The 26,351-nt window shown below is 44.5% G+C and overlaps 1 protein-coding gene across 10 annotated transcripts in view; it reads left to right on the top strand.

Annotated features, from left to right (window-relative positions):
- The window catches only part of raraa (retinoic acid receptor, alpha a), a 634,542-nt gene that overhangs the window by 32,137 nt on the left and 576,054 nt on the right, over window positions 1-26,351 (top strand). For 7 of the 10 annotated variants that reach the window (XM_070864268.1, XM_070864256.1, XM_070864265.1 and 4 more), the window contains exon 2: window positions 13,193-13,591. The exons of 1 other annotated variant lie outside the window; for it this stretch is intronic. The gene's annotated coding sequence lies outside the window, so the exon portion shown is untranslated. The remainder of the gene's footprint in view (window positions 1-13,192; window positions 13,592-26,351) is intronic. 2 more of the 10 variants (XM_070864259.1, XM_070864257.1) reach the window with 2 other exon arrangements.

The raw sequence follows: 26,351 nt of genomic DNA, 5'->3' as shown, positions 1-26,351 counted from the left end.
GGAATGTCGCAGGTAGCTGATGTGCTGTCAGTGAACATGAGGGAGGAAATGTTGCAGGTAGTTGCCACACTGTTGGTGAACATGAGGGAGGGAATGTCACAGGTAGCTAATACACTGTCGGCGAACATGAAGGAGGGAATGTTGGAAATAGTTGAGACACTGTCAGAGCACATGAGATAGGGAATGTCGGAGTTAGCTGTTGCAATAAGGGAACACGCCCAGACCCCGTGCTCATGGATAGAATTAACTGCCACTCCCACTCCAATCCCCAGACCAGCCTCTGAAGAGGCCCAAGCCGGGCCCTCCACATTACTGCCTGCCCCCCCCCCCCCCCCCCCCCGACCTGAGATGTTCGAAAGAATAAGCTTGGTACCAACCGAGATACGCTGCGTCGCACCGCCTGCGGGCAGGGGTGAAGTCACCAAGACAAAGCGCAAAGGGTGGTCTTAGAATAAGGTGGAGGAGAGATGGGTGCAGCCTTTCTTTGCTGCTGCTGTTATTATTGTTGTTACTGTTGTAACTTCTCAAATTAAAAGTTTTTTCTAAGTTATGTAAATTTACAAGTTTTAAAAGTTTGTAAGTGATCTTAACTGAAAACTTTAAAGTTTGATACAAGAATATTTTATTAAAGTTAAGTACAAACAAGTGTTAAACTTTTGAATAAAATATATTTGAAATTATAACTGGATAATTTCCATTATTTGTTCCATTAACGCAACACAACATTATGGAACAGGTCCATACAGTAAACTTGGTCCATTTGGAATAGTTGTCGCTGAGCCTTCAGACAGCAAAGCGTTTATGGATGAACTGCTGGCGCAAGGCTCGAGCAATCGTTAAAGGGGCACGACAGCCCGCTCTCCTCCGCCGTCGTGCATGGCTTCCTCATCCTCTTCCTCTTCCTCTTCTTCTTCCTAATCATCTGCATCTTCCTCCTCCTCATCAACCACTCTCACCTCAGGTGGGTCTTCTACTACCAGCTGCTGCTGCTTCATGATGGCTAAGTTATGCAACTTGCAGCACACAAACAGTGAACTGACCGACAATCTCGGGAGATTGGCAAGTAGCCTCTGGAATGGTCCAGGCATCGGAAACGCTGTTTCAAGATGCCAATGGTCCTCTCTATGATGTTGTGCGTCGCAATGTGCGACCTGTTGTATTCCTGGTCAGCTTCCATCCGGGTTACCTTCTGGCTGCTGCTGAAACATAGCAGATTCAGCGCTCTCACGTAGGATGAATGCATCATGGGTGCTCCCAGGGTATCTTGCATCAACTGACATGATGCAATGCATGTGGTCACACACGAGCTGCACATTAATGGAGTGGAAGGCTTTTCTGTTCCTGTATATCTCGGAATCCTGCAAAGGTACTCGCAAAGCGATGTGGGTACAATCAATGCAGCCCTGTACCTTTGGGAAGCCAGCAATCCTGGAGAAGCCCCCTCATGAATTGCCTGGGCGATCATGGGGAATTTTATGCCGTCATTCCTCTGGGCATATAGTGCAGCAGTCACCTGCTGAATGCAGATATGTGTTGCATGTTGAGAAATGATGCACACGTCCCCAGTTGTGGCCTGGAACAATCTAGATGCATGGAATGAAAGTGCAGCTGTAACCTTCATTTCAACTGACTAAGCAGTCCTCCTGACACTTCTAGGTTGCAGGTCTACTTTTACTAACTCACAGATCTCAGTTACAACTTCTTTACAGAAATGCAGCCTTCTCACACAGTCTGCATAGAAACATAGAAAATAGGTGCAGGAGTAGGCCATTCGGCCCTTCTAGCCTGCACCGCCATTCAATGAGTTCATGGCTGAACATTGAACTTCAGTACCCCATTCCTGCTTTCTCGCTATACCCCTTGATCCCCCTAGTAGTAAGGACCTCATCTAACTCCTTTTTGAATATATTTAGTGAATTGGCCTCAACAACTTTCTGTGGTAGAGAATTCCACAGGTTCACCACTCTCTGGGTGAAGAAGTTCCTCCGCATCTCGGTCCTAAATGGCTTACCCCTTATCCTTAGACTGTGACCTCTGGTTCTGGACTTCCCCAACATTGGGAACATTCTTCCTGCATCTAACCTGTCTAACCCCGTCAGAATTTTAAATGTTTCTATGAGGTCCCCTCTCATTCTTCTGAACTCCAGTGAATACAAGCCCAGTTGATCCAGTCTTTCTTGATAGGTCAGTCCCGCCATCCCGGGAATCAGTCTGGTGAACCTTCGCTGCACTCCCTCAATAGCAAGAATGTCCTTCCTCAGGTTAGGAGACCAAAACTGTACACAATACTCCAGGTGTGGCCTCCCCAATGCCCTGTACAGCTGTAGCAACACCTCCCTGCCCCTGTACTCAAATCCCCTTGCTATGAAGGCCAACATGCCATTTGCTTTCTTAACCGCCTGCTGCACCTGCATGCCAACCTTCAATGACTGATGTACCACGACACCCAGGTCTCTTTGCACCTCCCCTTTTCCTAATCTGTCACCATTCAGATAATAGTCTGTCTCTCTGTTTTTACCACCAAAGTGGATAACCTCACATTTATCCACATTATACTTCATCTGCCATGCATTTGCCCACTCACCTAACCTATCCAAGTCGCTCTGCAGCCTCACAGCATCCTCCTCGCAGCTCACAATGCCACCCAACTTAGTGTCATCCGCAAATTTGGAGATACTACATTTAATCCCCTCATCTAAATCATTAATGTACAGTGTAAACAGCTGGGGCCCCAGCACAGAACCTTGCGGTACCCCACTAGTCACTGCCTGCCATTCTGAAAAGTACCCATTTACTCCTACTCTTTGCTTCCTGTCTGACAACCAGTTCTCAATCCATGTCAGCACACTACCCCCAATCCCATGTGCTCTAACTTTGCACATCAATCTCTTGTGTGGGACCTTGTCGAACGCCTTCTGAAAGTCCAAATATACCACATTAACTGGTTCTCCCTTGTCCACTCTACTGGAAACATCCTCAAAAAATTCCAGAAGATTTGTCAAGCATGATTTCCCTTTCACAAATCCATGCTGACTTGGACCTATCATGTCACCGCTTTCCAAATGCACTGCTATGACATCCTTAATAATTGATTCCATCATTTTACCCACTACCGATGTCAGGCTGACCGGTCTATAATTCCCTGTTTTCTCTCTCCCTCCTTTTTTAAAAAGTGGGGTTACATTGGCTACCCTCCACTCTATAGGAACTGATCCAGAGTCAATGGAATGTTGGAAAATGACTGTCAATGCATCCACTATTTCCAAGGCCACCTCCTTAAGTACTCTGGGATGCAGTCCATCAGGCCCTGGGGATTTATCGGCCTTCAATCCCATCAATTTCCCCAACACAATTTCCCGGCTAATAAGGATTTCCCTCAGTTCCTCCTCCTTACTAGACCCCCCGACCCCTTTTATAACCGGAATGTTGTTTGTGTCCTCCTTTGTGAATACCGAACCAAAGTACTTGTTCAATTGGTCCGCCATTTCTTTGTTCCCCGTTATGACTTCCCCTGATTCTGACTGCAGGGGACCTACGTTTGTCTTTACTAACCTTTTTCTCTTTACATATCTATAGAAAGTTTTGCAATCTGTCTTAATGTTCCCTGCAAGCTTCTTCTCGTACTCCATTTTCCCTGCCCTAATCAAACCCTTTGTCCTCCTCTGCTGAGTTCTAAATTTCTCCCAGTCCCCAGGTTCGCTGCTATTTCTGGCCAATTTGTATGCCACTTCCTTGGCTTTAATACTATCCCTGATTTCCCTTGATAGCCACGGTTGAGCCACCTTCCCTTTTTTATTTTTACGCCAGACAGGAATGTACAATTGTTGTAGTTCATCCATGCGGTCTCTAAATGTCTGCCATTGCCCATCCACAGTCAACCCCTTAAGTATCATTCGCCAGTCCATCCCAGCCAATTCACGCCTCATACCTTCAAAGTTAGCCTTCTTTAAGTTCTGGACCATGGTCTCTGAATTAACTGTTTCATTCTCCATCCTAATGCAGAATTCCACCATATTATGGTCACTCTTCCCCAAGGGGCCTCGCACAACGAGATTGCTAATTAATCCTCTCTCATTACATAACACCCAGTCTAAGATGGCCTCCCCCTAGTTGGTTCCTCGACAAATTGGTCTAAAAAACCATCCCTTATGCACTCCAGGAAATCCTCCTCCACCGTATTGCTTCCAGTTTGGTTCGCCCAATCTATGTGCATATTAAAGTCACCCATTATAACTGCTGCACCTTTATTGCATGCACCCCTAATTTCCTGTTTGATGCCCTCCCGAACATCACTACTACTGTTTGGAGGTCTGTACACAACTCCCACTAACGTTTTTTGCCCTTTGGTGTTCTGTAGCTCTACCCATATAGATTCCACATCATCCAAGCTAATGTCCTTCCTAACTATTGCCTTAATCTCCTCCTTAACCAGCAATGCTACCCCACCTCCTTTTCCTTTTATTCTATCCTTCCTGAATGTTGAATACCTCTGGATGTTGAGTTGCCAGCCCTGATCATCCTGGAGCCACGTCTCCGTAATCCCAATCACATCATATTTGTTAACATCTATTTGCACAGTTAATTCATCCACCTTATTGCGGATACTCCTTGCATTAAGACACAAAGCCTTTAGGCTTGTTTTTTTAACACCCTCTGTCCTTTTAGAATTTTGCTGTACAATGGTCCTTTTTGTTCTTTGCCTTGGGTTTCTCTGCCCTCCACTTTTCCTCATCTCCTTTCTGTCTTTTGCTTTTGCCTCCTTTTTGTTTCCCTCTATCTCCCTGCATTGGTTCCCATCCCCCTGCCATATTAGTTTAACTCCTCCCCAACAGCACTAGCAAACACTCCCCCGAGGACATTGGTTCCAATTCTGCCCAGGTGCAGACCGTCCGGATTGTACTGGTCCCACCTCCCCCAGAACCGGTTCCAATGCCCCAGGAATTTGAATCCCTCCCTGCTGCACCATTGCTCAAGCCACGTATTCATCACTCAGGTGCAGATATGAACGCCTGTCTCGATATACCCGACGTGGGTAAGGTCTCCTACCCATCATCCTACATGCTCTCAGGTTCCTCATGCGATGATGTCGAATAAATCATCTCCTCTGCAGAACCATCATGCAGAAGGCTTGCATGAGGTATAGCATTGTCAGTATTGCCCCCATAATTAAATTGTACCTTTGCAAGAAGCTCGAAACAACAGGACAAGCTTCTTTGTTGTCTCTCTCCTCAAGGTCGACGCCCTACTATGGACCACACCCAGGTCTGGGCATGCACAATAGACTTGCTTAGACGGGAAACAAGGCATTCAAATGAGGACATTTGGGCAACGAAATCTAATGCAATTCTTTAATTTTAGATTTTTTTCAAAGTACCATTCTACCAACGACCGAGCGTCTTCTCACTGGGCTCGAAGGTCGGCCGGCAGAATCGCTCCCTCACCCAATCACAGGCTCGGCAAACAGCACCCCCCCTCCCCCACCTTCCCTCCCCGGGCTTCATTTGATGCTGCTGCATACTGTAAGGGTTCTCATCCCTTCAGTTCGGCTTCCACAGCCCCTCCGCCCCCTCAAGTGTCTTTTGAAGCCGAGCCCCTGTGTCCGAGCGAGGGAGCAATTCTGCCGGCCGACACTACGACCCTCGAGCCCGGTTTGTAGACATTCGATGGTGGCGTGGCACTTTTGAAAAAAATCCAAAATTAAAGAATTGCATTAAACTTTCATTTTCTGTGTTTTAAGTTTGAAAAATTAAGCTTCATGGTGCATATTTAATGTGTTCTTGACTCCCTCCAAAACTTCACCTAAAAACAATGCGTCTTTCTGCATCAATTTTTTGATGTGCGCTAGTTTTTCTTAAGTGCCCAGAAGGCTTTTTGGGAGTGGTCACATACCCATCCTAGGAGAAATGTACGTTGACCAAACTTGCATAAATGTGAAAAACTATCACAAAACTACGCCTCCTATGAAGCAAAAAAAACCAAACCTAAAAAACATCGTAACTAACTGAGTTATGCTGGCACACAATCTTTGGGGAAACTTGGATATTTTAATTTAGGCCGAAAAAAACGGCGCAGATCACTGGGGAAAATTGAGGCCTATGAATGCAGTATTCCTTTCTTCGACAGGGAGTTAATTCATGTTCTATTGTAGCTCTAGTCCAGTAAATCTGTAGTTAGGCTGCTATTAGTGAAATTAATATAGTTTCACTCTTAATAGAATGCACTAGAAGGAGATACAATAGCATACTGTTTACGGTACGGGTGGGTGCTGTCATGCATAAGTACTTGGTATTTGTTTTTCCAAATAAAATGAATCAAAGTTCCTATTTAGTGGGGCCCCTCGAAGTCGTTTATTCATCCATTTCAGGCAGCATTGAACAAGTGTATGCAGTAAATGATGTTGGACAAGGGGACTCAAAAATGATTAGCATCAGTATTGTGGGGGATTTTTTTCCCTTAGTTATTCATTACAGTCTCCCATCTGGTGAACTTGCAAATAGATCGATATAAAATTCCACTGATCGGGATTTATTTTATTTGTACACTTCCCTACATTATTTCAAGAGTACTTCATTGGCTGTGAAACGCGTCCTGAAGTAAAGAAAGGTTCTCTATCATTGCAAATTTGTTCTTTCTATTCCATTTCTGAGATTGAATTTCTGCTGTTTGCATAATGTGTGTTGTTGGATCTCCAATCCAAGTCCCATTACTCAGTTTTGGTTTTCAAAACATCCGTTGAATATGCATCATTTTGTCCAGTCCTTTATTCATTTATGGAATCTGTTGTGGCTTATAGTCACAGCCTGAAAACGTAAGCACACAGCAGTGATTCTACGAAGTGTGAGAGGAAAAGAGCACATTCATTACAACAAAAAATAATTTAATTATCTAATAATCAGTTATCCCAACATTTTGCAATTAGGGATGAGATATACCATTGTAAGTATAATACTATTTTACACAAAATGTCAATGATACAAATGTGTGGATTGCAGGTATTGTGTACCTGTGCAATTTTGGGATGTCAACATTTGGGATGTTTTACTACGTTAAGGGCGCTATATAAATGGAAATTGTTCTAGTTTATATAAATGGAAATTGTTCTAGTACTATCTTGTTTAGAGCAACTCGGGTACTACTTTCATTCTGTGCTAGCTGCTCTATTTGCGTGCATCACTTTTGTTACTTGGTCTCTGGTGAGAGCTGGAGAGTGGCAGCGTAACACCGTTCAGCTCTATTCCCTCATCGGCACTCGGGTCCTGTCTCACTTAGTCTAATTTGACAGCTTGAGGAGAGAATGGGGAAAGGGAAATCTCCTGTAGTACCATTTAGCAGAAAATAACATTTTCAAAAGAGAAATGCATTGCACTTTTTGTCAAGAGTAATTATTAGCTTTGAAGTCTGACCTGCTTTCTGCAGTCTTGAGATTTGTTACTGAGATTTATGGATCAGATGTGAACACCTTCAAACTGATGACAGTCGTCAGTGTAATGTAAAGTAATACACTGTATAGTAGTGGATTCATGCAAATCCTTTCACTCACCCATTCTGCAGTGTGAAATACTACTGGCAGTCTGTGGAGTCATGCATTAAGTTTTATTATTTTTTCAATGCTGTAATTTTATTAGATGTAAATCACATTTCGAAGAGTGCCAAACAGGTGGGAAAGATTACTGACTACAAATCAGTTGGCAGGTAGTAACTGGTTATGCATCTGCAACTAAGTATCCTAGCAGTTCAGTTTAGTATTGACGTTTGGGAGGATAGTGCTTGCTCTTACAAAATCAAAATACTGCAGGTGCTGAAAACAGAATAAGCGTGGACACGCTCAACAGGTCAGGCAGCATCTGTGGAGAGAGAAACCAAGTTAAAGTTTCAGGTCGATGACCTTTCGTCAGAACCTTTGCTTGCTCTTGATCACTTCTCCGCACCTACATTCTCACCCAGTGTATCCCCATATGAGCCAAATAATCTTAAAGCAAAAATGTCTTCAGTCTCCAAAGCATAGTTAAGACATTCAGGCTGTTTCTGCAAAAAACGTACATAAGCTGAGTGGAATCATCCATTTGTCGTCCTTGGGCCTTCGAGGAAAGCAAAAAGTTTTATTCTGATGTTAAAACAAGCATTTCTTTCACTTGTGGGGAAAAAAAATCATGGTGTCTTCCCTATTGGTGTTTCTTATTAGCCCAGTAGATATGCTTTTTGAAAATGAAGAACTGCATTATGTTTGATTTTTTTCAAATTCATTCACTGGGTGTGGGCGCATTTATTGTGCATCCCTAATTGTCCTTAACTGAGTGGCTTGCTAGGCCATTTCAGAGGGCTGTTAAGAGTCAATCACATTTCTGTGGGTCTGGAATCACATATAAGCCAGACCGGGTAAGGACGGCAGATTTCTTTCCCAGAAGAACAGTTGTGAATCAGATGGGTTTTTACGAGAATCAGGTAGTTTCGTGGTCACCATTACTGATGCGAACTTTTTATTCCAGATTTATTTAATTAACTGAATTTAAATTTCCGAGCTGCCGTGATGGGTTTTGAACTCGCATCTCTGGATCATTAGTTCAGACCTCGAGTCCAGTAACATAACCACTATACTACCATTCCCTTATATATTATATTGTGGTCTTAGCTTTGACTCAATAACAGCACTCTTGTCTCTGACTCAGAAACATAGAAACATAGAAAATAGGTGCAGGAGTAAGCCATTCGGCCCTTCGAGCCTGCACCGCCATTCAATAAGATCATGGCTGATCATTCACCTCAGTACCCCTTTCCCGCTTTCTCTCCATACCCCTTGATCCCTTTAGCTGTAAGGGTCATATCTAACTCCCTCTTGAATGTATCGAATGAACTGGCATCAACAACTCTCTGTGGCAGGGAATTCCACACGTTAACAACTCTCTGAGTGAAGAAGTTTCTCCTCATCTCAGTCCTAAATGGCTTACCCCTTATCCTTAGACTGTGTCCCCTGGTTCTGGACTTCCCTAACATCGGGAACATTCTTCCTGCATTTAACCTGTCCAGTCCCGTCAGAATTTTATATGTTTCTATGAGATCCCCTGTCAACGTTCTAAACTCCAGTGAATACAGACCCAGTCAATCCAGTCTCTCCTCATATGTCAGTCCTGCCATCCCGGGAATCAGTCTGGTGAACCTTCGCTGCACTTCCTCAATAGCAAGAACGTACTTCCTCAGATTAGGAGACCAAAACTGAACACATTATTCCAGGTGAGGCCTCACTAAGGCCCTGTACAACTCCAGTAATATCTCCCTGCTCCTACACACAAATCCCCTAACTATGAAGGCCCCAACATCGAGAACATTTTTCCCGCATCTGACCTGAACAGTCCCGTCAGAATCTTATACGTTTCTATGAGATCCCCTCTCATCCTTCCAGTGAATAAAAGCCCAGTTGATCCAGTCTCTCCTCATATGACAGTCCAGCCATCCCTGGTGAACCTTCACTGCACTCCTTCAATAGCAAGAACATCCTTCCTCAGATTAGGAGACCAAAATTGAACACAATATTCCAGGTGAGGCCACACCAAGGTCCTGTACAACTGCAGTAAGACCTCCCTGCTCCTATACTCTAATCCCCTAGCTATGAAGGCCAACATACCATTTGCCGCCTTCACCGTCTGTTGTACCTGCATGCCAACTTTCAATGACTGATGAATCATGGCACCCAGGTCTCGTTGCACCTCCCCTTTTCCTAATTTGCCGCCATATTCTGCCTTCGTATTTTTGCCCCCAAAATGGATAACCTCACATTTATCCACATTATACTGCATCTGCCATGCATTTGCCCACTCACCTAACCTGTCCAAGTCACCCTGCAGCCTCTTAGCATCCTCCTCACAGGTCACACCGCCACCCAGCTTACTGTCATCTGCAAACTTGGAGATATTACACTTAATTCCTTCATCTAAATCGTTAATGTATATTGTAAAGAGCTGGGGTCCCAGCACTGAGCCCTGCGGCACTCCACTAGTCGCTGCCTCCATTCTGAAAAGGACCAGTTTATCCCGACTCTCTGCTTCCTGTCTGCCAACCAGTTCTCTATCCACGTCAGTACATTACCCCCAATACCATGTGCTTTGATTTTGCACACCAATCTCTTGTGCGGGACCTTGTCAAAAGCCTTTTGAAAGTCGAAATACACCACATCCACTGGTTCTCCCTTGTCCACTCTGCTAGTTACATCCTCAAAAAATTCCAGAAGATTCGTCAAGCACGATTTCCCTTTCATAAATCCATGCTGACTTGGACCGATCCTGTCACTGCTTTCCAAATGCGCTGCTATTTCATCCTTAATGATTGATTCCAACATTTTCCCCACTACTGATGTGAGGCTAACCGGTCTATAATTACCCGTTTTCTCGCTCCCTCTTTTTTTTTTGAAGTGGTGTTACATTAGCTACCCTCCAGTCCATAGGAACTGATCCAGAGTTGATCGACTGTTGGAAAATAATTAAACCCTTAGTCCTCCTTTGTTGAATTGCACTCCCTCAGTACTGCATTGAAGTATCAGCCTAGATTATATGTTTAAGTCTGTGGACTGGGGCTTGAACCAAAGACCTTCAGTAGCAAACCTGAGGACTGGGAGAATTTTATAATACAGCAGAGGAGGACAAAGGGTTTAATTAGGAGGGGGAAAGTAGAGTATGAGAGGAAGCTTGCTGGGAACATAAAAACTGACTGCAAAAGCTTTGATAGATATGTGAAGAGAAAAAGATTTGTGAAAACAAACGTAGGTTCCTTGCAGTCAGATTCAGGTGAATTTATAATGGGGAACAAAGGAATGGTGGACCAGTTAAACAAATACTTTGGTTCTGTTTTCATGAAGGAAGACACAAATAACCTTCCGCAAATACTAGGGGACCGAGGGTCTAGTGAGAAGGAGGAACTGAAGGAAATCCTTATTCGGCGGGAAATTGTGCTAGGGAAATTGATGGGATTGAAGGCCGATAAATCCCCGGGGCCTGATGGTCTGCATCCCGGAGGCCTTAAGCAAGTGGCCCTAGAAATAGTGGATGCATTGGTGATCATTTTCCAACAATCTATTGACTCTGGATCAGTTCCTATGAACTGGAGGGTAGCTAATGTAACACCACTTTTTAAGAAAGGAGGGAGAGAGAAAACGGGTAATCATAGACCGGTTAGCCTGACGTCTTCGTCCTTGGCGTGGCGCAGCACAAGGGGTCGGGGCGGAGTTAGGTCCCGGTGCTGAAAACAGTGCTGGGACCTCTGCACATGCGCGCTAGAGTGTGCGCGCATGTGCAGTAGCTCCAGGTCCCCGAGGCTGCGTGGGAGGGGCCCGACCCTAGCCCTGGCTGAATGGGCTCCCCGGGCGAAGATCGGGACTCGGGCCTACCTCCCTCCCCCCTTACCCCCACCTTCTTCCCCTCCCCCCAGTCGTCGGCGGGGCCCGGCAGCTCGCTGGGGGCGTGCCCCGCCCAAAGTGTCGTTAGCGGCGGCCCGTCCCATCCCATTCAGCCTCTTCCCCCTCCCCTTCCCCCCTCTTCCCTTTCCCCCCTCTTCCCTTTCCCCTCTCTTCCCCCTCCCCTTCCCCCCCTCTTCACCCCCCCTTCCCCCCCTCTTCACCTCCCCTTCCCCCCCTCTTCACCCCCCCTTCCCCTCTCTTCCCCCCTCCCCCTTTTCTCCCTCCCTTTTCCCCCTCCCTTTCCCCCCCTCTCTTTCCCCCCTCTCTTTCCCCCCTCTCTTTCCCCCCTCTCTTCCCCCCCCTCTCTTCCCCCCCCTCTCTTCCCCCCCCTCTCTTCCCCCCCCTCTCTTCCCCCCCCTCTCTTCCCCCCCCTCTCTTCCCCCCCCTCTCTTCCCCCCCCCTCTCTTCCCCCCCTCTCTTCCCCCCCTCTCTTTCCCCCCCTCTCTTCCCTCCCTCTCTTCCTTCCCCCTTCTCTTCCCTCTTCTCCCCCCCCCTCTCCTCTCCCCTCCCCTCTCTCTCCCCCCACCTCTCGCTGTCAGAAACAGAGAGAGAGACACTGGGAGGGGCCCAGTACGCTGTTGGAGGGCTCCCGGTGCTGCAGTAGATGAGTAGAAACTTAATTTTTTATTGATTTTTTGAAAAATTTTATTTTTAATTTTTTTAATTTCTTTTGATTGATTTATTGATTTATTTATCATTTATTATTGATGATGGCTCTTTATTTGTAAAAGTAAAAGTGTTTAATGTTTTTAAACCCCCCCTTCCCGCACCCCCCCCCCCCCCCCGCCCCACTATCTCTCGTACCCTACGCTTGATTTATAAGTGTAGGCAAGGTTTTTCTGAGCATACAAAAATCTACACTTACTCCATTCTAAGTTAGTTTGGAGTAAGTTTTCGCTGCCTAAACTTGCAAAACAGGCGTAAGTGGCTGGACATGCCCCCTTTTGGGGAAAAAAATCTGTTCTAAAATGAAACTGTTCTAACTCACTAGAACTGGAGCAAACTAAATGGCGAGAATTGCAATTCTAAGATGCTCCATTCTAAACTAGTTGCTCCAAAAAAATAGGAGCAACTCAGGCCGAAACTTGAACCTTTGGTCACTATACAGTGACAATGCTGAGAAGTGTATACATTAGTTGAGCTCAGATGTCATACCTTTATGATTGAATAGCCCGGTGCACCCATGTCTTGGCTCGCCCATAAAGAATGGCTACTGAGGCAAGATACCAACGTCCTATGAAGCTATACCCTAGCAAGATGGCCTTCACTGGGGCAGCAATAGAACATGCTTCCTGTTGGCAATGCTGATTACTATCTGTGATCCCTGCTATAAAGTGCATGTGGACATTAGATGAGAACAAAATTTTGCTAAGCTGTGATGCCCATTCCTCTGTTTTCTCCATCGCACATGACCAAATTACCGCAGAGCGGGTGGCGATTGTGGTTCTGTACCCAAGCAAGGGGGGGTGGGGAGAGAATGTGGTGTAAGTGGCATTAAGTTATCGTCCTTGAACGCAAGAACTCCAAAACTTCTGAATGCCGGCCTTCCCGATCTTAGCTTGTGGATTAGGCTGATGTAAACTCTTGGTGAGATTCTCTGGGAAGGAGATTAAAATTGACCTTGTGCTGAAACGTAACCACTACTATACACTGAACTGAGTTGAGGCCAAAAATAAACTTGATGGGGTTCGCTAAGGCCGATGGCCTGGAAGACCCATTTTTAGCAAATTCTGATGTGTTTACTTTCAGGTGGTACCTGGATTTGCAAAACCCACACATCAGGAGCTGGTGCGACTGACACTGGGCGTGACGCAATACAAGTACGTGCCAGTAGAGGGAACGTGGATCATCTTAGAACATAACGTAAGAAATAGGAACAGGAGTAGGCCATACGGCCCCTCGAGCCTGCTCCGCCATTCAATAAGATCATGGCTGATCTGATCATGGACTCAGCTCCACTTTCCCGCCCGCTCCCCATAACCCCTTATCCCCTTTTCTTTTAAGAAACTGTCTATTTCTGTCTTAAATTTATTCAATGTCCCAGCTTCCACAGCTCTCTGAGGCAGCGAATTCCACTGATTTACAACCCTCTGAGAAGAAATTTCTCCTCATCTCTGTTTTAAATGGGAACTGAATGGTCTCTGCAATGTAAGTACTGCAAGAGCTGTTTTTGTTCTTTAGTGCATCAGTGCTTTAATGTGTTTCAGTGAATACTGAGAACCTTTGTGGGACTCTATTTACTTAAAAGTTGCTCTCAATGGATTTGGTTTACTTTTTGTGTTTGTGGGGGAATTAAGTGATTGAAATCCAATCAATACCCATCACATTCACTTAGCCATAGTCTCAGTTTAAAACATGGTTTTGTGTTTTCCACTCTGCTGGATCTGAGCTGATGTCTGATCCTTCATCTTGTGAAGGCAATGAGAGAGAGAGAGAAAATAATGGAATAAGGGTCCAATCTCCCTTAGATTTAAAGGTTTTACAAGTGAGTTACTCTTTCAAAAGCAGTAAACTATAAACGATGCATTGGAACCCACACTAAGAATGAATTCATCAGCAATTGAATTCGACATTTCTAAACAGAAAATTGCATTTTGAAAATTGCCACGGGAGTATTTTTATATTCTGGACAATGCTTTTTTTTCTCCAAATTTCTCTCCTCTCTTTTTCAAGGCATTGACTCCTTGCTTGTATATGGTTCCACAGGCAGTGATTGCCTGGATAGGAAGTGCTGTCAGGCCGCTTGACCATGAAGGACAATGAGCCTTAATAATAAGTCTCGTCAGACTAATTGACCATGGGGTCATCACAGCTAAGACCAAGCGTGTCCTCACACATGGATATTTGCGGGCCAAAATTTCCCCTCTCCTTATGGCCTATTGCCACCGCAAATCGACCGCCACGCGGTGGAGTGGAGTGGCCACTGACTTTTTGTGGAATAGCCACTGATAGCCCAATTACCCTACCGAGTTTTCCCGGCGGTGCCCTGATCCCTTCCCCTACCGCTCCGCTGCTGCCGATCTGTGGTAAGCGGGTCATCACCGTGCGCACCGCTGCTCTACTCCCCCAAAAATCTTCAGCCCGCCCGGCGGTGCCAAAACCTGTTTTTTTCCTGGTGGTCCAGTGAGGTCATGGCCTCCTGCAACAGCGGTGTGGCTTCCCTTAAAGGGGAGGATGCACTGCCGCTGCCACCATGTTTTTCTTTGTGTCGGCCAACTGCCATGTCGGCAGTTATGCCTTCGGGATTGGCCAGGCCGCCAGCATGCAGCCTGGCACCCCCGCTTGGGTGCCAGACCACTGGCCCGGCCAAAACCCTCCCTGGTGGCCCAGTTTCAAAATCGCGGAGGCTCTCCCCTTTAAGTGAAGACTTAGTGGTGAGTTTTCCCCTTGATTCCCGTTGACCTCAATTTTACTAGGGCTCCTTGATGCCACACTCGTTCAAATGCTGCCATGTTGTCAAGAGCAGTCACTCTCACCTCCCCTCTGGAATTCAGTTCTTTTGTCCATGTTTTTTGGACCAAGGCTCTAATGAGGTTTGGAGACAAGTGGCAATGAAACATACAGGGTATCCATTATCTGCAACCTTTATGATCTGTCTGAGTCAGCATCTCAATTTTCAACATTCCATGTACAAGCCATAGATTCTTAACCCTACTTCAGGGTTGTTAGCTGATGGTGATTATACAGAAGTCCATTGAAAATACATTGTAATGTTAAGGTTCAGCTATAGTGTTACTTTATTTTGTTGCTGCTGGCACTTAATTTCTCATGGGCCTTGTTCTGGGGTGAGGGGGGGGGGGTGCAGGGGATAGTGTTTGGCATCATTTCTGGCACCAGTAGATTTCCCAGTGGTAATCTGAGGTGTTTGGAAGAAGAGAAGGACCAAAAAAGTAGGCAGATCTGGGTGCATGGAAAAGAAAGAAAGACTTGTATTTAGATAGCGCCTTTCATGACCACTGGATGTCTCAAAGTGCTTTACAGCCAATGAAGTACTTTTTGAAGCATAGTCACTTGTAATGTGGGAAACACAGCAGCCACTTTGCACACAGCAAGCTCCCACAAACAGCAATGTGATAATGACCAGATAATCTGTTTTTGTTTTGTTGATTTGAGGGCTAAATATTGACCAGGACATCGGGGATAACTCCCTTACTCTTCCTCGGAATAGTGCCGTGTGATCTTTTACGTCCACCTGAGAGGGCAGACGGGGCCTTGGTTTAACGTCTCATCCAAAAGAGTGTAGCACCTCCGACAGTTCTACACTCCCTCAGCACTGCACTGGTGCGTCAGTCTAGATTTATGTGTTGCTGTTTGTGGGACCTTGCTGTGCGCAAATTGGCTGCCGCGTTTCCCACATTACAACAGTGACTACGCTTCAAAAAGTACTTCACTGGCTGTAAAGCGCTTTGAGATATCCAGTGGTCGTGATGTTTTCTACATTACAACAGTGACCACACTTCAAAAAAGGACTTAATGAGAGCGATCTGTGACCATATACTCGTACACCTACATCTGCAGACAGAATAGAAAATATCTTGTTTTGGCAAATGATTAATATATGCAGAGGCTCCTAATCCCAAAGGAAGCTTTGATTAGCAGACCAGCTGGCCCCACTAATTATGTGACTGCTTGTCTATAGTGTTGGATGCTTCCTTAAACGTGCACCGGCCACAGTATATTATGCTTTCAATGGTATTGCATGAAAAAAAGCATGCCAGGATAATCAACCGCTAACACCCGCCCCAAAAAGCCACCAACCATATCCCTCTACATTGTTGCACTTGCCTGCTGGTGTGTCTTGATTTGAGTGTGACAAGAATGGAGGAAAACTTGAGGGTAGTTACACCCACAACCCTGATCACATCCCTAATGCCTCCCTCCTAACTGGGTTAATGACAGAAATGCAAGGGTGAAGACTTCCTTTTACCGCCAGGCGTAAAACGGGCGATTGTGGATCAATCGTCCCCTTTGCACACCGCCCGATTTCCGTTTCTATCGACTTCAGAATATCGGGCGAGGTGTAAAAACGGGTGGCTGATTCGCGAACTACCAATATCACTAAAACCGATTATCTGTTCATTATCACATTGCTGATTGATCCCCACATCCCCACCGACACCTGGGGATCCCTGGCCAAAGACCGCCCAAAGTGGAGAAAGAGCATCTGGGAGGGCGCTGAGCACCTCAAGTCTCATCGCCGAGAGCATGCAGAAATCAAGCGCAGGCAGCAGAAGGAGCGTGCAGCAAACCAGTCCCACCCACACTTTCCTTCAACCACTGTCTGTCCCACCTGTGACTGAGACTGTAATTCCTGTACAGTCACCTGAGAAATCACTTTTAGAGTGGAAGTGAGTCTTCCTCGATTTCAAGGGACTGCCTATGATGATTATGGCTGTTTGTGTCTCCTTGCTATGTGCCAATTGGCTGCTGCATTTTCGACATTACAATAGTGACTACACTTCAAAAAAAGCACTTCATTGGTTGTAAAGTACTTTAGGATGTCCTGAGGTTGTGAAAGGCGCTATATAAATCCAAGTCTTTTTACCCATTTTTCACCTGGAGGTAAAAGTGAAATTTCACCCCTGAGCATGAGGTCACTTCCATGCCCTTTTGATTAGGCGTGATGGGGTAGCTTGAGATGTATCCACTGCTGCATGAGAAATCACTCTCAAAACAGGGAGGTATTAAATAGTAATTGTTCCATCAAACAGAATCACATCCTGACATCTGTATTTGGAGTTTAGAAATGCAGGAATTTACTAGAATGTCAATGAACAGTTGTATGAAAGAAATATGTGACCTACGACATCACAAGTTACTGTTTCTGTCAGCACTACAGCATTGTATGTGATGGCAGATGGACAACCAGAGAGTTGCATGCCTTCGAGGCTGAATCCTGAAAGTTTGATGCAACAAATAAATTGACAACAGGGTTTTTTGATCAGGCTGTAACATAACTCGAGTGTCATATCTCCTAGGGTATAATGGTCGTCTTCATAATCTTTGCTTCCTACAGCTCTGCCTGAAAAGGCTTTAAAGCTTTGATTTATGTCCAAAATCCTTCAAAAAAAACACTTTTTTTTAAGCACATAGGTGGTTTTTACTCAGGCTCTGGCAGGACTGCAAAACATTCTTTGTATTATGTTTTATGTAGTTCTGTAACATTTTCTTTATCCTTAAGGGAACGCTTGACTTAACATTTACTCAGAATAGTTACAGCAGGAAGCTTTTTGTAATTCCCTTACCTGGTGAAGTGGAAAAGCATTGCGTGCGAACGGAGTATAAGCAGGTTTGTTACCTTTTTAAACTATGCACGTTGCTTACTCTGTAGCATCCCATTTCACTCTTATTTTCAGTGAACTGTCTTTGAAGTGTTCATCATTTCTCCGAATGCTTTGACCAAGTTTGAATCCGTACAAAGCACTGCTGTATCCTGCACCGAGCAGGTGGAAGTGTCAATCATACCGTGACCACTGCTTCTGCAGTATGTGGATATGGATGTGGACATACCATGAGGTAAAATGCGCCACAAAACAATTTACATTATTAGCATATACCTGGATCAATGGCTTGCATAGCATCCATTGAGGAGCAGTGAGGTTGGAGGCTAAGGTGAGTGTTTGTCCGCAATGCTCCTGAGATGGCATTACACAGGAGGGCAGATTAATTGCTAAGTTTTTAAAAAATTCTTTTGCAGATGTAGGCATCACTGGCAAAGCCAGCATTTATTGCCCATCCCTAATTGCCCTTGAACCATACCGTAGTCTTTTATTGCAGATCTCCAGAGTGCCTCTCCAACCTGTGAGGCCTCCTTAAATATCTGTGCTCCCAAGGGATTGTGGGTCCCTTGGGACTCCAGGGGATGAGCTACTGCCTTGACAACTGAGTGTCTCGCTAGGCCATTTCAGAGGGGCAGTTAAGAGTCATCCAAATTGCTGTGGGTCTGGACCCACATAGGCCAGACCGAGTAAGGACGGCAGATTTCCTTCCTTAAAGGACATTAGTGGACAAGATGGGTTTTTACGACAATCCGGTAGTTACATGGTCACCATTACGAGTACTAGCTTTTTATTCCAGATTTATTTAACTGAATTTAAATTCCCCGTGGTGGAACTTGAACTCTTGTCTCCGGATCATTAGTCCAGGATTACTAGCCCAGTAATATTATCACTATGCTACCATTCCCAATAAGTAATTCAGGGACAAATGTGGTATCAGCTCCCTCTGATGGCTGCATTGTTTCTAAATTACATTTTCAGTGAGAGAAGATTGGGAAAAAAATCAGCGAAGTTATCTGAAAACAGGAGAAAACTTGTAGAGCAGTCTAGATGTACGAGGTTCATTTCTAATCAAAGGCAGGTTGTGAAGGGAGGCAGCAAACAGAGGAGAGGATTTTCTTCAAAGGGCTAAATTAAGACGACAGCTGCTGCTGCTTTAAGAGCACCTGAGCGGAAGTTGCTGACACATACTCTGTCGTGGTATGGTTCAAGAGAGAGGAGGTGGAAACTTATAAGAATGAAATGAAACTGGATGACAACAAGAACAATGTGCATTACTGAGTGCCTTTAATGCAGATAATCATTCCAAGGTACTTCAGAGTGTAACCAGACAAAAATGGATGCCGTGCCAAATAATATGAGGAGGGCAGACTAAAAACTTGGGTCAAGGATATGGCTTTTAAGGAGGGTCTTGAAGGAGGAGAGAGATGGAGAGGAAAAGTGGTTTCGGGAGGGAATCCCAGTGCGTAGAGCCTAGATAGCTGAAGTCACGGCTGCCAATTGTGGGGCGAAGGATTTGGGGGTTGCATAAGAGGCCAGAGTTAGAGGAATGCAGATTTCTCAATGGATTGTAGGGCTGGAGAAGGTTACAGAGATAGGGAGGATGAATGAATGAAGGCGACAATTTTAAATTTGAGGTGTTTGGGGACTGGGGGCCAATGAAAGTCAGAAAATACAAGGGTGGTGGGTGAGCGGGACAGAATGCAGGCAGTATAGTTTTGGTTGAGACTATGTAGGTTATATGGTTGAACCCACTTTAAGGAATAACTGCATGTTATCTTTTCTTAACAATGATCTGTATTAGAATATTCAGTATTTTACTGGTATTGCTTGTGTTAATCCTGCATGTTAGTATATCTGCATTATGAACCTTTTGCTATCTCGAACGATTGAGCTTCTACAGCCGTCTGGGGTAGAGAAGTGTGTGTGTGTGTGTGTGCACATGGATTTCTTAGTTCCAATTGTTCCAGCATGGTGCTTCAATTTGGGCGTGGGACAGGAATGATTGATGGGCATTAATTACTATCGTCTGACCCATGCTGAAAAGTGCCCCTGTGTCGACAGGATTGGGCCTGGCTGTGATGCTAACCCCTACCCCCCCCAGTGGTTAGAAATACGAACTGTATAGGCTTATACACAAAGAATGGCCACATGGTGAGGTACTGGAGAGCTACTGCAGCAACTGAACCTGCCCAGTGCAAGACAACCATATTGAGAGGGGAAATTGGAGTGGGGAAGTGAGGGGGAAATAACAGAGACTCCTCCAGTTCTAACTCTCTGTGAAGCCGCAATTACAGCACCAATGAGCTGAATCACTGTTCACCTTACACAGTGGGATTTTAGGAAAAAAATGTAGAAGGAAAGAAAAAGTTCTGATTTAATACCCATGAACTGCAATTGACTGTCTTTAGCGTACTTTTGGAAAACGTTCCAGGTTGCAGTAGTTACTAAATGAACTAGCAACATCTAGTGGTTGAAAGCAGTCTTTACATTGCTCTCTTCTTCCAAAGGCATGCATATTATCTCATTTATACCAGAGCTCAGCCTCTGAAGGCAAGACTGTAATAAAATAGAGCTTCAGTTTCTCCAAGTTACCATTAACAATTGTACTCTGTACATTAAAGCGATTCTCCCCCCTCCACCCCTCCCCCCAAAAATAGTTGTAGTTCAGAGTTATATGGAAGTAGGATTTTTAAAATGATAAATGATGGGAACTCTCCATCTTTAAGAAGGCTTATCTCCACTAAAGCTGCAGCACAAATCAACTGGAAGAAACAAGTTTTTCCTTTTTTGAAGGGTATGTCCTTCTATTTTTGTCGCTATCTCCAGGTTGTATGCGAGGATGTTTTTGGATCAGTGGGCTTTTACAGCAGCATTCCAGATAACCTTTTACTGCTTCTATGAGGCACTCAATGAGCATTAAGAACACATGAATCATTTAGGTCAAAGATGTTCCTTCCAAAGCCTGCCTTGGAATTTAACATGATATTTCAGCCCTATCGCTGGATTTTGTCCAGCATCTGTGCTTGCACTAAATGAAAAACGCTTTTAACTATTATTCAAAGATGTGCTTTTTAAAAAGTATTGCCAGAATTTTGTAAGACACAATGAACTCAAGATAAGGATGTACCTGATTGGATTCTCATTCAAGGTCAGAATACCAGTGTCATAAATCACACTTCATTTTATTAAGAATATTGCGCCAAATTTGGCTTGTGCCAGTGCAGTGCTGAGGGTGCTGCACTGGCAGAGGTGTGCCATCTTTCGGATGGGACGTTAAACCAACGTCTGCCCTCTCAAGTGGACGTAAAAGATCCCATGACACTATGCCGAAGAGCAGGGGAGTTATCCCCGGTGTCCTGGCCAATATCCCTCAATCAACATAACAAAAACAGATGATCTGGTCATTATGACATTGCTGTTTATGGGAGCTTGCTTGTGCGCAAATTGACTGCTGCATTTTCCACATTATAACAGTGACTAAACGCCAAAAAGTACTTCATTGGCTGTAAAGCATTTTGAGACGTCCGGTGGTCGTGAAAGGCACTATATAAATCCAAGTCTTTCTTTCTTCAGCATTTCTTCTACAAATGTGACAGACCTTGCAGTGTGAGTGTGTTGGGACAGTCTTCCACAAGAGAATGGAAACCTAAGACTTGTCATGGATTAGATATTCTCTCTGTTTTACGGCCCAGTTTTGGTAGAATCTATAGCCTAACTTCAGGTACGATGTGAAGTGTAGCACGCTATTGCACAATGTTGCTACACATCTAACAGAATGATATTGGATTTTCACTGTATGAAATAGTATTCCTGAAGGCTGTGAAATTTCTGATCCTGCCCACCAAACAAACCAAGGATATTGTAGTGCTAGTGATGCACTACTAGTGATGCATAGAAACATAAAAACATAGAAAATAGGTGCAAGAGTAGGCCATTCGGCCCTTCGAACCTGCACCGCCATTCAATAAGATCATGGCTGATCATTCACCTCAGTACCCCTTTCCTGCTTTCTCTCCATACCCCTTGATCCCTTTAGCCGTAAGGGCAATAATCTAACTCCCTCTTGAATATATCCAATGAACTGGCATCAACAACTCTCTGCGGCAGGGAATTCCACAGGTTAACCACTCTCTGAGTGAAGAAGTTTCTCCTCCTCTCGGTCCTAAATGGCTTACCCCTTATCCTTAGACTGTGACCCCTGGTTCTGGACTTCCCCAACATCGGAAACATTCTTCCTGCATCTAACCTGTCCAATCAAGTCAGAATTTTATGTTTTCAATGAGATCCCCTCTCACCCTTCTAAACTCCAGTGAATACAGGCCCAATCGATCCAGCCTCTCCTCATATGTCAGTCCTGCCATCCCGGGAATCAGTCTGGTGAACCTTCGCTGCACTCCCTCAATAGCAAGAGCTGGATATTGAGGTTGGGACCACAATTTGCAAATGATACCACGATCTGTGTGAGTGCCAGAACTGTAGAAGATGCTCATCTGTTTCAGGCAGGTCTGAACATGTGGGGAGATTGGGCTCGGGACTGGAAAATAACGCATAACTTAGACCTCCTGCGGTGTGGGCCGGGCAAACGCTCAACACCCTCCAGGGAAAGACATTAAAGATGGTGGAGATAGACAGAGATTTGGACATTCTAGTGCCTACTTCCTTAAAGGTACACGAACAATATCGTGCAGTGATAGCTGGATCAAATAGGGTGTTGGGGTGTATCCATAGGGCAATCGAGTATAAGACGAGGCGAGACTGTTTTGTCTGCGTACAAGACCTTAGTCAGGTCGCACTTGGAATACTGTCCAGTTTTGGTCTCCTCACATGGTGGATGATATTGAGGTTCTGGAAAGGGCCACTAAACTAATCCCAAGTCTAAAGCATCTTAGTTATTAAGATAGGTTAAAAGAGTTGGGACTCTTTACTTTAGAGCAGTGTAGACTTAGGGGGATCTGACTCAGGTTTATAAGATAATGAAGGGAATAGACAGTGTTCCAGCTGAGAGCTTATTTCAAATAGGTTAGGCAGGATCGGGGGGCACAAATTTAAGTTGTATTGGGCTAGATCTGGGTTAGATGTCAGGAGGTAAACAGGAGAGTAGTAGGCCTCTGGAACAAGCTGCTGTTTCATGTGACGAATGCACTCACTGAATCCCTTCAAGCGAAAGCTGGATTGGTTTCTGGCTGCAGCGGAGATGAACTCTTACAGAAGGGTAGGTACTGCAGGGGATTTATGGTCAGAGCGATCTCCTGGACGAGTTTCGATCGCCTAGATGGGTCGGAGAGGAATTTACCAGATTTTTTCCTCCCAAATTGGCCTGGGATTTTTTAATCTTTTTTTGCCTCACCCAGGATTTAAAATGCAAAAGTCACATCTTTTCAAAATGAATTATAAAGTATTTTTCACAAGTGCAAATCCCCGAGAAGAATTGAGATCAATTGTAATATTCTTTACGCATCAACAATTTAAAACCAAAATAAGCAATAGATTAAATTTTCTATTTTTAGTTCCCAGATCGCCCAGTGTAGCACTAAACTGTTCTGCTCAGAATGTCATGGATTAGATCCCTGGTGCGCTGTGATTTAGCTAAACTCAGGTGGGACGCCATTTGCAGTGCTACAAATAGTGCCCTGTTTGTTATCCGGTTGCTTTGTTGCAATACTCCCAATATCACTTGCTGAACCTGAGCAGAGAGATTATTGGCAGGTGAGCAAAATTGGGACTTGCGCACCTTGGGTGAATTTTTCCAACTCAAATAACTTTTTAGTGTCCATCGAAAGCTAAAAAAATTTTTATCGCCCATGTGCGATAAGTTGATATTTCCCATGAGTCATTAAAAAAAATGGCACATTAAAATATTCATTACCATAAGCTTCATTCCATCATCTTACCTAATTTTGATAGGTAAAGGTATCCAGGGATATGGAACAAAGGTGGGTAAATGGAGTTGAGGTACACATCAGCCATGATGTAACTGAATGGTGGAACAGGCTCGAGGAGCTGAATGGCTTACTCCTGTTCCTATGAACAATTGGCAACAAATCGGAGCACTGACATCAGGCTGAAAAGTGCACACGTTTAGATGTCGGGTGAGAACAAGATTGGGTTCAGCTTTGATGCCTTCCATAGTTAAGTAGGCAGCCAACACTCACCATATAGGCACACACATGAAGAATAGCTATATTATCATTATATTTAGGAGAGATGGGAAAATAACTTTGTGTGGGGTGGGGGAGGGGGTGGGGAGGAGACAATATATATATTTAAAATTGCATAGACAATTTCACTTTGTACCAAAACCATTTCATAATTTCTTCTGGATGATTGAAGTTTGAATATCAACAAAAGGAGTGCGAAAGGGATTTTGTGCCCCTATTCTGGAACTAATTGAGCATTTCTATGTGGGTTACTCGCATTTATGAACGTCAAGTCTTAACTTTCTTGCTCAGCTGCTAAGTACACTTGAGTAGTGTGGAACCTAGCTGTACAGACCATGAAGGTATCCAGTTTGATGTCTTCCTAGTCTGTGCTGGATTAGTTGATCTCAACCAGTGCAGTAGTAGAGGACACTACATTTGGCCTCGCCCCGGTGGAGAGGGAGGAGTGGGGGCTAACAAAATTAGGGAGAGCTTCCCAGTCCGTATCCAGTGACCTTTGCTCGAAAATGTGTGTGTATATGTGAACTTTGGGTAAAGATCAGGCCAAGCTGTTTTTTTCCCCAACAGTTAAATAGCTTGCCAACACTCACTGCCTAGGCACACACAGGAGGACTATCATTTGGTCAAGGTACTGGGAGCAGTTCGTACCCATGGAATCGTGCCCCAGCCTGGTCCAGTGTCTGCAGGAGATGAGGGCAAAACTTCTTTTTTAAATCGTGCGTTTCCTTGCAGTTGAATCAGATGCTTTGCTTGTACCCAAGTAGCATTGGGATAGAGACGTGCTGTGCTGTGATCATCAATTTGCTGTCGAGAAGCTTGACTCCAGTGTTCTGTTGCTTTGGTGCAATGCTAGCTCCAGAGTAGCCCTGCATTCTGTCAAGTTCTGTGGAAATCATGAGCTTGTTTGTCTTGCAACTTTCATGGTATAACATTTCTTTACAATCCAGATACAGGCATATTAGGAATGAGCTCTCCCACATTCTCAAACTGCTTATCAATGCAGTTATTCTCAGATGGCATTAAGCCACTGTAGCTTGCCAAGGTGCTGATTGCATACTGACGAAGCAGGAACTATGCCCTGTGGCAAGCACCTGCCATTAGATTGTTCCAACAGAAGGGACTGGTAATCTACAAATCCCAGTCAACAGCCCACAGCTGTTTGATGCACATGGGGAGAGTTTGAATGTTTGGCACTCACTTTGCCTCATTTTTGTAATTGAAATGCCTAATTCAAAAATGGAGATGATGCCTCTTGTAATAGCTTCGATAGTGAGCCACATTAAGAACAAGTACTGTGCCTTTAGTTTTTGCTTGGATTTAAAAAAGTCCTATTACAAACTTTAGCCCAATGTGCAAAAATATGATATTCATATTTCCACATCAGTCTTGTACTTTTTTTAAAAAAAATCTCTCCTGCTCCCCTTTCTTCAGGTCCATCATATGCATGCATCAATCATTAACCAATTTTCTGCCAGTGGTGCTCTGTTGCTGCCCACCAGAAGATGGGGCGATTTGAGGTACCTATCCTCCAATTTCCTCTCGTTCCTTGCAGGAAATTGCCTCGGTCTCCACATGATGCCTGATCCTGAAGGCACAGTTCCTAATGAGCATTCACGATGGGTGAAATGCAAGTGTGAACACTCTTGTAGATAAGATGACCAAGTTCCTGCAGCAGCACCATTTTTCTGGATGAGGGTTTAGCATATTGTGCTTTTACCTCTGGAACCTAGATTGTAAGGGTCCTATGTGAAGAGTTTGGGTAATCTCAAGTCTCTCGTAGGCAAGAGGATATAGCACAAAACTGCATATTTCAGTGGAAATAGACAGTGAATTGACTCACTCAGAGATGGGACAAAGATGACTCGTATGGAAAATGTCCATGTTGAGTGCAGTAAGAAGTAATCTTCTGGAGTTGGGTTTAATACACATTGTTGAGGCAAGGTAGAAGGATCTTTTATTCTACATCTGGCCTGTGTCTGTGTACGCTTTCTTGCTGACACTGGATCCCCAAGACAATAAAAATTTTCCCAATTCCTTGGCATTGATGTCCCTCATCACAATGAGAAAAATGATGAGGGTAATTTTGTTCGGCTTCCCTCGAGTCGAGAACCTTTCTAGACTCTGTTTGGCCAATTCTTCATTTGTTCTCTGCTTATATCATTTTCTCAGTCTAATTCGGTTTCGTTATTTACACTAAAATAATGAACACAGTGGAAGGAGTAACTGAATGTCGTTATTCTGCTGACATTACTAACCACAAAGCTTGGCAGGGCACTGTAGGAAGATAGCATATGCTTGTGTAAGAGCAAAAGAACATACGGGCCTGCGAACCTGCTCCGCCATTCAATAAGATCATGACTGATCTTCGACATCAACTCTACTTTCCCACCCGATCCCCATATCCCTCGATTTCACTCGGGTTCAAATATCTACCTATCTCAACCTTGAATATACTCAACAACTGAGCAT

The sequence above is a fragment of the Pristiophorus japonicus genome, chromosome 21 (assembly GCF_044704955.1).
Source record: "Pristiophorus japonicus isolate sPriJap1 chromosome 21, sPriJap1.hap1, whole genome shotgun sequence".
Taxonomy (NCBI): domain Eukaryota; kingdom Metazoa; phylum Chordata; class Chondrichthyes; family Pristiophoridae; genus Pristiophorus; species Pristiophorus japonicus.
This window is presented reverse-complemented; position numbering and strand designations above follow the sequence as displayed.